The sequence below is a fragment of the Pholcus phalangioides genome, unplaced genomic scaffold (assembly GCF_987345545.1).
Source record: "Pholcus phalangioides strain wild (caught in Gottingen) unplaced genomic scaffold, Ppha-v1.0 ptg000021l_1, whole genome shotgun sequence".
NCBI classification, from domain to species: Eukaryota; Metazoa; Arthropoda; class Arachnida; order Araneae; family Pholcidae; genus Pholcus; species Pholcus phalangioides.
Genome location: NW_028301614.1, coordinates 12,153,091 through 12,164,141, shown reverse-complemented (window position 1 = coordinate 12,164,141; position 11,051 = coordinate 12,153,091).

The window sequence follows — 11,051 nt, the reverse complement described above, 5'->3', positions numbered from 1 at the left end:
GTAATCTAACCCATAGGATCCTCTATTATACCCGTAGCTTCTACCGCCCCTCTGGAACATTCTATCGCCCCCAGGGGAGTTAACGCCCAAGTTGAGAAATTGATCTAACCCAACGGGTGCTCAGCCTTTTGGAGAGCTTGAGCCATTTCATTGGTTTGAAAACGTGTCGTTGGTTATGTAAGTGATCTAGAAATGTGCCGCGGACCACTTAATACAAATACAAATGTGCCGCGGGACCATCTAAGTGATCTGTAAATGTGCTGCGGGGTCACTCGAGTGATATGGAAATGCGTCGCAAATCACTTAATCGATCTGAAAGGATCTGAGCAGCGAACCACTTTATTGAAGTGAAGAATGTACCGCGGACCATTTAAGTGATCTGGAAATGTGCTGCGGAAGATTGGTTTGAATTGAGAATGTGCCGCGAGCCACTCAAGTGGTCTGATAATGTTCCAGGGCCACCTAAGTGATCTGGAACAGTACTCTAACTAACTTAAGTGGTCAGGAGCAGTGTCCTAATTCATTTAGATGGTTTGGAACAGCACTCCAGGTCACTTAAGTGATCTGGGAATATGTTGCGAACCGCTTAACTGAAGTGGGAATATGCCACAAGCCAGTTAAGTGATCCGTAAATATGCCACAGGTCACTTAAGTCATCTGTGAATGTTGAATGTGTCACAGGTCATCTGAGAGATCTGCAAATGTGTCGCGGATCACTTAAGCGATCTGGGAATGTGCCGCTTATTTCATTTTTACAAGGTTTGAGGTCACGGGCCACATCAGATGACTCCGAGAGCCACATTTGGCCAGCGGGATATGGGTTAAGCGCATGTATGATCTAACCGTTTGGAAACGATCTATGCTTTGATTTTCAAAATAATTCCCTTTATTGAGCTGTCATTCCACGGGTCCCCCATTTACACTAAGAAAAATCACTTGGAAAATCGACATAACATTGCCATAAAACTTATTTGTACTTTAGTGAATGGGAAATCGAATAAAAAACCGCCAAAATGAGTCATATTCAGTAATGAAGTGAGTAGTAGGAAGCCCGATTGGGACTTTCTAAGAGAGAGAGAAACCTTCATCGTGAGATAGCCTCGTCGAATCTGAAATGCACCTCGCTACAAGAACCGCTATCGCTGCTACTAAGGCCCATCCTCACGAGCAGATGTTGATGTTGCCTAGATACTACAAGATTCGGTATCTATGTGGCCCTCCTTGTGTATTTCTATGGTGCCACTCAGAGGAAGAAGACCTAGGCCATTCATCTTCAACCTGCTGATCTAGCTAGCACCCATAATACTCTATGTCCATGTCTGATTTCGTGATCACACACTGTTGATCAACGTCCTTATTAAACACCTTGTACAAATTGCACTCAAGCATTAAAATAATCATGATTTCATGCATTCGTGTGTCAAACTTGCTCTTGTAAGGATGCTCTTCTTTTCATAATGGATAGAAGCAGTGCTCGCGAGACTAGAAAAAGGTTGAAAACCCCTGACACCTGTGTGGGCCCTTCTCGCCAAGAGACTGAAGAAAAAAATGACGCATTTTTTTAGTTCCTTATCCTCAAATGATCACGAGAACATTTGCCTTGAATACTGCGTACTAAGAAGATAGATGAGACATTTTTACTAAGAACTTTACCATTTATTAGCGTGAACTAGCTAAACACGAGCAATAGCATACAATTAAAAGGAGCGTGATCCTGGGTGAGCCTTCTTACGTGTGAAAAAGTACAGTACAAATAACAAAGAAATATTTCAGAGACAGACAAATATTAAAAATTGACAAATACAAGGAGAGGGCGAAGGGGGCGATCACTTCCCCCCCCCCACGTTCAGTGAAAAATTGTTGCATTATTACGAACGTAGAATTGGCGGAGGGCAAAAGTACACATACACTCACACTGTTTGGTGTACACGCAACTCACACTTCCTGCACCACTCACTCGCTAATAAATTACCCAGGGTGATAAGACCGGAGTTGTGCTCGGTTTGAAAAAAAAAGAAAGGCTCTCCCCCCCCCCCCGTTCAATTAGCCTGTATTCACTTCTGCTTCTGGTATCTGGCAACATCAGTATTTCCGTGTGAGGAGGACCCTATTACTTGACTAGAAGACTGGTGACTCATAGCATGCTATGAGTCACTTCAATTACTCCAATACTTCAATTATCGCGATACCGAAATATTTTGGTGATCGTGTGAAGATGGTGAACTAAAAAGCTACATCGGTCTCTGCGGTTTTGAATTGTTTTCAGCAACGCCCTGTGAGGAAGAACGGGCAATTCGCGTCGTAGTCTTCTAGTCTCTTGGTCCCCGGGCTACTGGAGATCTATTTGAGTATCTCCATGTGAATTGTGGACGAACTATTTCCTGATACGTCTTCATTCTGGATCCATCAAGTGAAGTGAAAACCTATTACAAATTCATATACGTGATATCAAAAATGTCGATAAACGGTAGAGATAAAAAAAATCAAATTTCCTCTTCTTTGTTTCACGTCATATCTTTCGTTATAAGTAAATAAAAAAATCATGTGAGTGTTATGCAAACACATGCCATTATGGAGGACCTATATCCTAGGTGATCCCCCCCCCCATGAGCAAATTAGCCAGAATATCTCCATATGATGGTTTTAAGTAACTTGATTCAAGTTCTCTCGTCTTCAATCCCGATATGAGCACTGGCTGTTGACCACGAATGGTGTAAATCTGAATCTATCTCTGAAACGTCCGAAGAAAATAATAATAGTGGAAACCTAGCCCTCGAAGTTTTTGAATCGTCGTTTCTGTAGGAATTAAGATTATGATTCTCGTCTGAATATGATTAAAGTTGAGCCACACTTGTGTCCGTCCATCCTGGCCCAATACTTTCGTAGGTTGGTCATGGGTGAGTAGTATCGGGTGGCCGTTCCACCATTGGCAGTGATCGTCAAATGTTGGAGGCTGGAAGTTACTCACGATCTTCCAATCCGTTTGGCTACACATAAATAGCAGAAAGCTAAGGCCACACTCGTATCCAGCCTGGCCCGATAGTCATTCTCAAATATTTGTTTCCAATGTTTATCCTCCTCTGCTGAAATGAAGCAATGGTGACATAGGATGGCTACACTCTGACCCAGCCAGGTCCAATGTTCCTTGGCGAATATTTACTTCCAGAACAATAATTTAATTCGATAACGCCTTTTGTGACTGTTAGCGTTCTTCGACCAATGTGTGGCGAGACGGATTGGAAGTTATTTTGTTGGAAGTTAGAAGGTGGCTCCTTTGAGTTGGGGGTTCGGACTGAAAGGTCCTGGTCGTTCTCTTCCACCAGCCTTCCAATATCCTCCAGAACAGTCGCAACATGCGTTGGCGTACTATTATTCTTGGTGAGTTTTCTGGAAGCAAATATTCGCCGAAGAACATTGGACCTGGCTGGACGAGAGTGTAGCCATGCTATGCCGCTAGTGCTTCATTTCAGCAGGAGGGAGCAAACATTTGCAAGTGACTATTGAACCAGGCTGGACATGAGTGTGGCCCAGGCTTTAGAGAAGGATGATCTTCATCAGAAAGAAATGGGAACCATTGCATAATTTCAAGTAGAAATCCTAATAACTATTTCAATCGGTATGTACTCCCGAATCATTGTCACGAGTAATGGTCTCCGCTTTATTCCTCGGAAAATTCTCCCATGTTTTATTTATTTTTCCCGAGTGAAAGTGGTTTTAATTGAGAGGAAAAAAAAGGGGGGGAAATTGTGTGTTTTGTTCTTCCTTGTGATTTGAATGATATAAACACAACCTTCAAGCATTGTTTTAAGGTTGAAACTCGCGTGCTTGCTCGTCCGTCCACGAGCTTTGCCAGCGGTACCGTGAAAACGCCGATGGATCGCATGATCGATCGACCGAATGATTGAGAAGAGGTTCACTGGGGAAATAATCGTCCGCGATCCATTTCTCTTTCTTTCTTTCTCACGGACGGCCTCTTCCGTCGAATTTCACTCGAATATCATCTCATCGTGTCTTTATTCTACGACTTAATTACTCGCGACGTAATCGGCCGATTCTATCAGAATTAACGAAATCACTTTGATCGAAATCTAGAAAGAAATGACACGCACATTGGGATTTGCGCCGGTCTATTTTGCTTCTTCACCTCATTCGCCAACCGTAATTAATTGCGAATTGATTCGTGACGAATTCAGTGTCTCTAATGGTTTTCTGAAGGTTATCTGAGAACTCCCGTGACCAGAAGATAATCGCTAAGACATTTTGTTATAATTACATGAATCCGAAAACTAAATAGCAAACACTAATAGCAAGTAAGAACATCAACGAATGTTTATGGAATATGAAAATTTAATAGGCTTCAAATAATTTTATGGAAATCGCACTATGAATCAACGATTCTTTAAAGATTTCGTATATGATCTCTATCCAGAACAAATTACAAGGTGCGTCCTATGAAAAATATTGGACTAATATCAAGAAATATAGGTACCATAAACCAAGGTGACTTGGGAACAGATTTTGGACATTTTTGCATCATCATCTTCATTACGAATTAACATTTTTTGCATCACTAGAAAGAAGAGGTTTTGATTACAGTTGACGCCGCTTGTTAAATCACTGACAATGCTATCGTTTGGGTATTATTATTACTTTTCCAAAGAACGGATCAAACCAGCGCCATAACATGAGAAAAAATTCATTAAAATTCATTCTGAAACTAAAGGTTTATCCAAATTCAGTTTGCCCTTTTGTAAGTTATCGTTATCAGGCTGCAAGACTAAAAGACGTTTTTTCCCCTCCCTTGTTGATAAACATTTCCGTACTCCGTAATAGGTCTGTAGAATTCGCTGTGATACATGTATGTGTGGAGTTGCTTTTGCATAATGGCCTTCTTATAATGAAGGCAAATGTATGACAAAAAAAATAAATAAATAAAGTCCTCTCCTTCAGTTCAGTCTTTTTTCAGTTGACCAGATTCAAATTCCTTTTTTCCCAAGAGGCGTTCTCAAGGGCGATGAAACGTATCGTACATTTAAAAAATGTAATCCATTATATACATTAGGCAGTTTCATTTCAACGCCTCTCAATGGCTGAATAAAAGAAATGCGTGATTTTAGCTTGAAGGGGAAAAAAATTTCTCCTCTTTAGAATTAAAAAAAAAAGAAACGATTGAACATCATTTTGCACCCAATTATGCAGGAAAGAAAAACAGAGTTGTGTGTCACGTTTCACCAATATCCGTTTACCATACGTCCCATTTGACCAAACAGGATGTACATAAAACGGGACTTGAAAACGGGATTTTTTGGATACAGGTATTATTCGTGGTTATTGATATCCGAAACCCTGAGTACTAATGTAATCACATTAAGCGGCGTGGACTGTATTTGTCATTGTGAGGATAATTGTTTTATAACTTATTATTGTCGCTAAAAATGAATGAAAAGTCGTAACACCAAGTCACTCCCATCTGAAGGGGTGACTACTCTATTGCTTTGATTATTTCACTTTGTGAAGCGTATGTTTCCATCTCCTCCAACTGGAAATAATTAGGGACAAATAAAAAAAGTAGAAATATACAAATTTGTTTTTAATTAGAAATGTAACTGCCAGGAATATTCTTTTGTGTCTACAGTGTAAATCTGCCTGGTCGTAGGTGCCTATTTTGGTGTTAATCTCTTGAATTACTCAAAAATTTATTCAGATCAGTTGTGTAGGTGTTGTGTCTCCCCAGCACTTACAAAAAATTATTTTCGTCTTTGCGGCAACACCACAAAAATCCAATGTCAAGGCCGTCTGGCCAGAGAGCTTTTGTTGTTTATATTCACCGGTCGCATCTTAGTGCGTGTCCCTGCTCTCGTCCGAATCGCGTATTATTTTACCTTCGTTTATATTTGTAAATAAATAATTGTTTTATTGTTTAACTACTGCTTCGAATAATATAGTTATGTCTCAAAGCCAGCTCACATAACTATACAGGGTTCACTGATTCAGCTTCCAGAAAAAGCCTTCTTTAGTTACTTTGAAAACTGGATTGAACGATGGGACAAATTCATATCATCTTCTCTCGGATGATATGAATTTGTCCCATCGTTCAATCCAGTTTTCAAAGTAACTAAAGAAGGCTTTTCCTGGAAGATGATTTTGGAAAATAATAATATATTTTTTGCTGTACCTATATATCTTTTGGTTTTTTTATGATTTTACTCTAAGTCAGGGTTGGACAAATCCCAGGTGCCAGGTCGAGATGGCGACTAAACAATTGGTATTGGCGCCTAGATTTTTTTCTATTTGTCCAGCCTGGCTCTGATGGAACTCACCTTGTATAACGTCTCAGAACGATGAGTCGAATTGTAAAACGGATAGTGTTGAAATGAAAAGTTTTATGCTCATAAATACTAAACACGTAGAAGCGATTTTTTTTTTTCAACAAAATAGAGTATCTCGTGTGTCCATTATGATCATCTCACCAGAAATTTTCTCCGCCAAAACCTGATGGATTGGCCCCGTCCCGATCTGAAGATAATGTTCGGTTTCTTGACGACAAAAGCCGTTCAGTCTCGTTGTCGTCTATCCTTCTCTCTGAGGTCCCAGCTGTCCCAACGTTCACAGGCAAAATACGACTCTCGCTGTCTGTGAAGCGACCTTCGTAAGATCGACCTTCTCTTTCGAGATTATCTCGAACTAAGATGTTACTGTATACCACGAAAGATTGGTCGTCATTTTCGGGATTTGCAGACGTTTTCCTTACTTTTGAATCTCTGCCTGATCCATCAACGTTTATCCACAAGGTATCTTTGTCAGAGGGGATCGCTGTAGGTCGGTTGGGCTTCGAGTTATAGTTTGATACATCACTGGTGTCGCCTGGATTTAGCATGTTCCTAATGTTGATTCTATTAAGCTCTTTCGGAGTTCGGAGCTCTCCCATTTTTGCTGTTAATTGGCCATCGTGAGATACCCGAATACTTGTTGACCTCTCATTTGTCCCGACATTTCCGCCGATTCCGTTTGGTGATGATGATGATGAGTCTTGAATGACTCGGAATTTTCGACTTTGTTTAATCGGCCACCTGTCTGTAAAGGTGGTATCACTTGTCCCGGGGCTTACTATTGTAGATTTCCTCTCTCGGTCCGAGTAATGTCTGGGCGTGTTTCTACCATTGATTTCTTCCGGGTTCTGTTGCGAAAAAATACTTTCTTCGACATCATTTGAGTGTCTGGCTGTTGTCTTCGTTGCCCCACGATCATTACCAACCGAGTAATGACCGCGTTCCTCGTGGCCCGTCATTATCCGCGACGGCATCTTAATAGAGTCGTTCCCGATAGCGTCTGCTGTGGGTTTCGGACGGTTCCACATTTTCTTATTGCTGTTTCCGATGGGCGTCGTTGATGACGTTATCTTGTTTTTGCGATGGATTTCTATTGTGTGATCGTTCCTTGATTCCGCGGAATCGCGTCGATTTTTCAGATTATGACTTTCTTCTTCTCCTCCTTCCCAACGGAAATTACTTTTTGATAGAATCGTAGAGTTATTGTTTGGCGCTGCGAAATACGCTTCTTCCGCGTCATTTTCGAAATGAAGAGAGTGTTCGGATTTACCTGCAGTGAGATGAGGCGTGTCAATTGCAGAATAGTGTTCTTTCTTGACGTCGTGCACGAGGGTCCCGTCCATTTTCAAAACGCGTCGATTTTTGAAATCATTGAAGTCGGCGGGAAATGAAACGACGTCCCTTACGTTCAGTTTATCCCCACTTCCGCGATCGTATAAATTAGAATGGAAATTGAATTTCTGCTCATTCTTCAATATTTCAGGTGATTTTACATTAGGGGAAACCGAGTCTAATTCCGGACCGTTTACAAACACGTTGCCGTTGAGTACACTATCGTAGGTCTCACTCGAGCTCTTCGGTCGATGAATCTCTATCCTGGTGTCGGATTTGCCATCTCCGTTCGACACAACCTTGATGTGATCGATGACCGGGATGTGTTTGACAACTGTCACGTGCCTTATGACCGGTATAATGATTGTCGACTTGCTCGACTCCTTCGTCGTTCTTGTGCCCTGGTCTTGTTTATGGAGAGCATTAATCAGCAAGTCATTATCTGTAGAGTCTATGTGTTTTAAACCGTCGATATTATATATTATATCTTCACCATTGACTTCTTTTACTGCGAAAAGCTTGGTCGGATCGAGAAGGTGAGGCGGAGATGATTCTGGAACGACTGCCTCATTTATAGGAATCTGGTAATTGATTTCAAGAGGAAATTCTTCCTCATTATTCTTCTTTTGCACAGTCCGGTGAGGTTCATTTCTCGAATTGTCAAAAGTACTCTGGCTACTGGTTTGCCAAACATACCCGGCGTCTTGATGGATTGGGTGAAGTGTTCTCTGCGGTAAAGACTTGTAAAGTGGTGTACCATCGTTCAATGTCGGTGAGGCTAAGCTGTCAATGTTTTTCGCGCTCGTCTTCCGAGTTGAAGTGACTGGCGGAAAAACGTATCTAATTCCATCGCCGAATCGCACCGGTTTGGTAAACGAGTATCGATTGTCACGTATCACATTCCTCCCTCTTCTCATCCATGCCATTCTTTTTCGGCGATTTTTTGGCGCATTTTGCTCATCTGCATAATTCATTAGTGGATTCCCGTTAACTTTTGTGACTTGTGAACCGACACCAGCAAGTCTCTTTTTGCTTTTTTGATTATGATCGAAATATCTTTCGCTGTTTTTCTTTTTTGAGTCTATACGAGAGTAGCCGATATCAACGAGCTCATCTGGCATATGCTCTCTTTCAGGATCAGTAACATGGTATCGCACTTCTTTGGGTTGACCGAATTTATACATTACAGCGATAGATCCAGGTGAATCTAATTCCGAGTCTTCAGACCGATAGCTTCTTCCAAAGGCACACGAAATCAGAACGATGAGCACAAGCGGCAGAATCACCTAAAATGACAAAAAAAATCTATTCATTTTCTTTTTAATAAGTCATCATTTGATAATAATGAACAGTATAGTTTTTAGAGAACATAACATTGAATGCACAATTAAGATTCCACATAATTAACTGTTATTTAGGAGATAATATCTATGTTCTTGATCAAAAAATCTTGATCTCAATCATTTTAAAAAAATTTTGTCGCGGAAAAATAACTTGCTGATACCTTCTAATTTCTCACATTACATACTTCAAACGTATCAATCACGTTTCAAATGCTGGATGATTCTTTCCTATCAGGCACTAAATCCATTGACTACTATTCTGCACTAACTAATGTCCTGTACTACGTATTTTAAAGTAGCCTACAGGCGAAACCAGTCATCGGAAAAATTTGAAACTTTTTGGAGGACTTCAGAAGTGATAGGAATTTGTTTCAGGGGGAAAAAATTGGTTGAACATTCGCCACCAGAGGGCGTTTCACTTTGAGTACCTGTAGTAAACATGTAAATTTATGTGATGATGCAGCTGTTGCTTCCACATGATTATGACGCTCGACTCAGGTTCTCACTGCAGTTTCTAACTCACGTTGAGGTCGATTGCGAATGGCCGTGGAATATCCTCCGGACAGACGAAGCTCATTTTCACTTGGATAGTGCCGTCAATGCTCCCAACTGCCGAATTTGGGAACCAGAAAATCCGCACGCTATCTTAGAGGTTCCGTTGCATTCACCAAAAATGACGGCATGGTGTGGATTTATTGCATCACTTATTCTAGGTCCCTTGTTCTACAGGTCTAGTGACATGTTCGATCACCGGGAAGCGATATGCATTGCTGTTACGGAACGAAGTTGTTCCGGCTCTGCAAGCACGTCATCACTGCCTTGCAGACACAATCTTTATGAAAGACGGAGCTACTCTTCACATTGCAGTGTATGTTAAGCACTGTATTTACAATATGTAGCACAGTATGTATGCGCTGTATTTTTGAAATATATGAAATCCGTATTTATTATGGGCATCTTTTTCTCAGCTACCTCGTTGGGCATTTTGCCTGTTGTGGCGTTGTATTTGTATTCATATTTAAGAATGTTCTTAAAACACATTTTACAGAAGAACGTGTCATCAGTCGGCACTTCCCAAATCTATGGCCTCCCCGATCCCCGGACCGGTGCTTTGGGGGCATTTGAAACGTCTGGTAAGTCGTGACAATCCAAGAACTTTACCTGACCTTAAAGACAGCATTTCCCGCCACTTGCTGAACATTTCCTCGCACACACTTCGGCCAGTTGTGGAACATGCTATCTTGAGATTTCACATGGTATCAGAAAATGACGACCATCACGTGGAACATTTTTTGTTGCAGTAACAATTGTAAAAGGGTTTAACAATTGTTAAAATTGTGAACATTTGACAAATGTGTCATTTCTTAATGAAACGTCTTCTGGTGTGGCGACATGTACAACTAATTTTTCCCCCCTGAAACAAATTACAATCACTTCATGAAGTCCTCCACAAAATTTCACAATTTTCTGATGACTGGTTTCGCCTGTAGGCTACTTTTATATATTTTTTGGAATACTATTGTCGTAAATAGCGATACATAAAAAAGGATTTTATCCAGATCGTGGTTTGAGAATGCACTGCCCGTCCAAGTACACTCAGATGTGTTCATTCGAATTCTGAATCTACTCTCAAAGAATCGACATTAATGTGTTCAATTAAAGTGTTTTTAAATTGTGAGGTTAATTCTATTTTGTACGTATTGTGCCTTGAAGAGATGCAAAAAAAAAGAAGTCGGTACGCTATCGGAAGATCTGTATCGATGGTCCAGGTGACAATAACCCAGGTCTCTCTCCCCTTGTGGTCCTGGCATATTTTAAGAGGAGGGGGCACGGTTAAAAATCAAATGGAAGGAGAGCCATGAAAGGTGTTTGGAGGAGGGATCCTCAGAGAGTTGTGAAAAAAATTCAGATGCGAAGAAATAAATCTTTTAAGTGAAATTATGGTGAGAGAAACAGTGACTACATTCAGTATCTAGCAGAACTGACAATAGCCGCTGTGGTGGTCGAGTGGTCATAGTGATGGACTCGATCCCGGGTTCGAACCCCG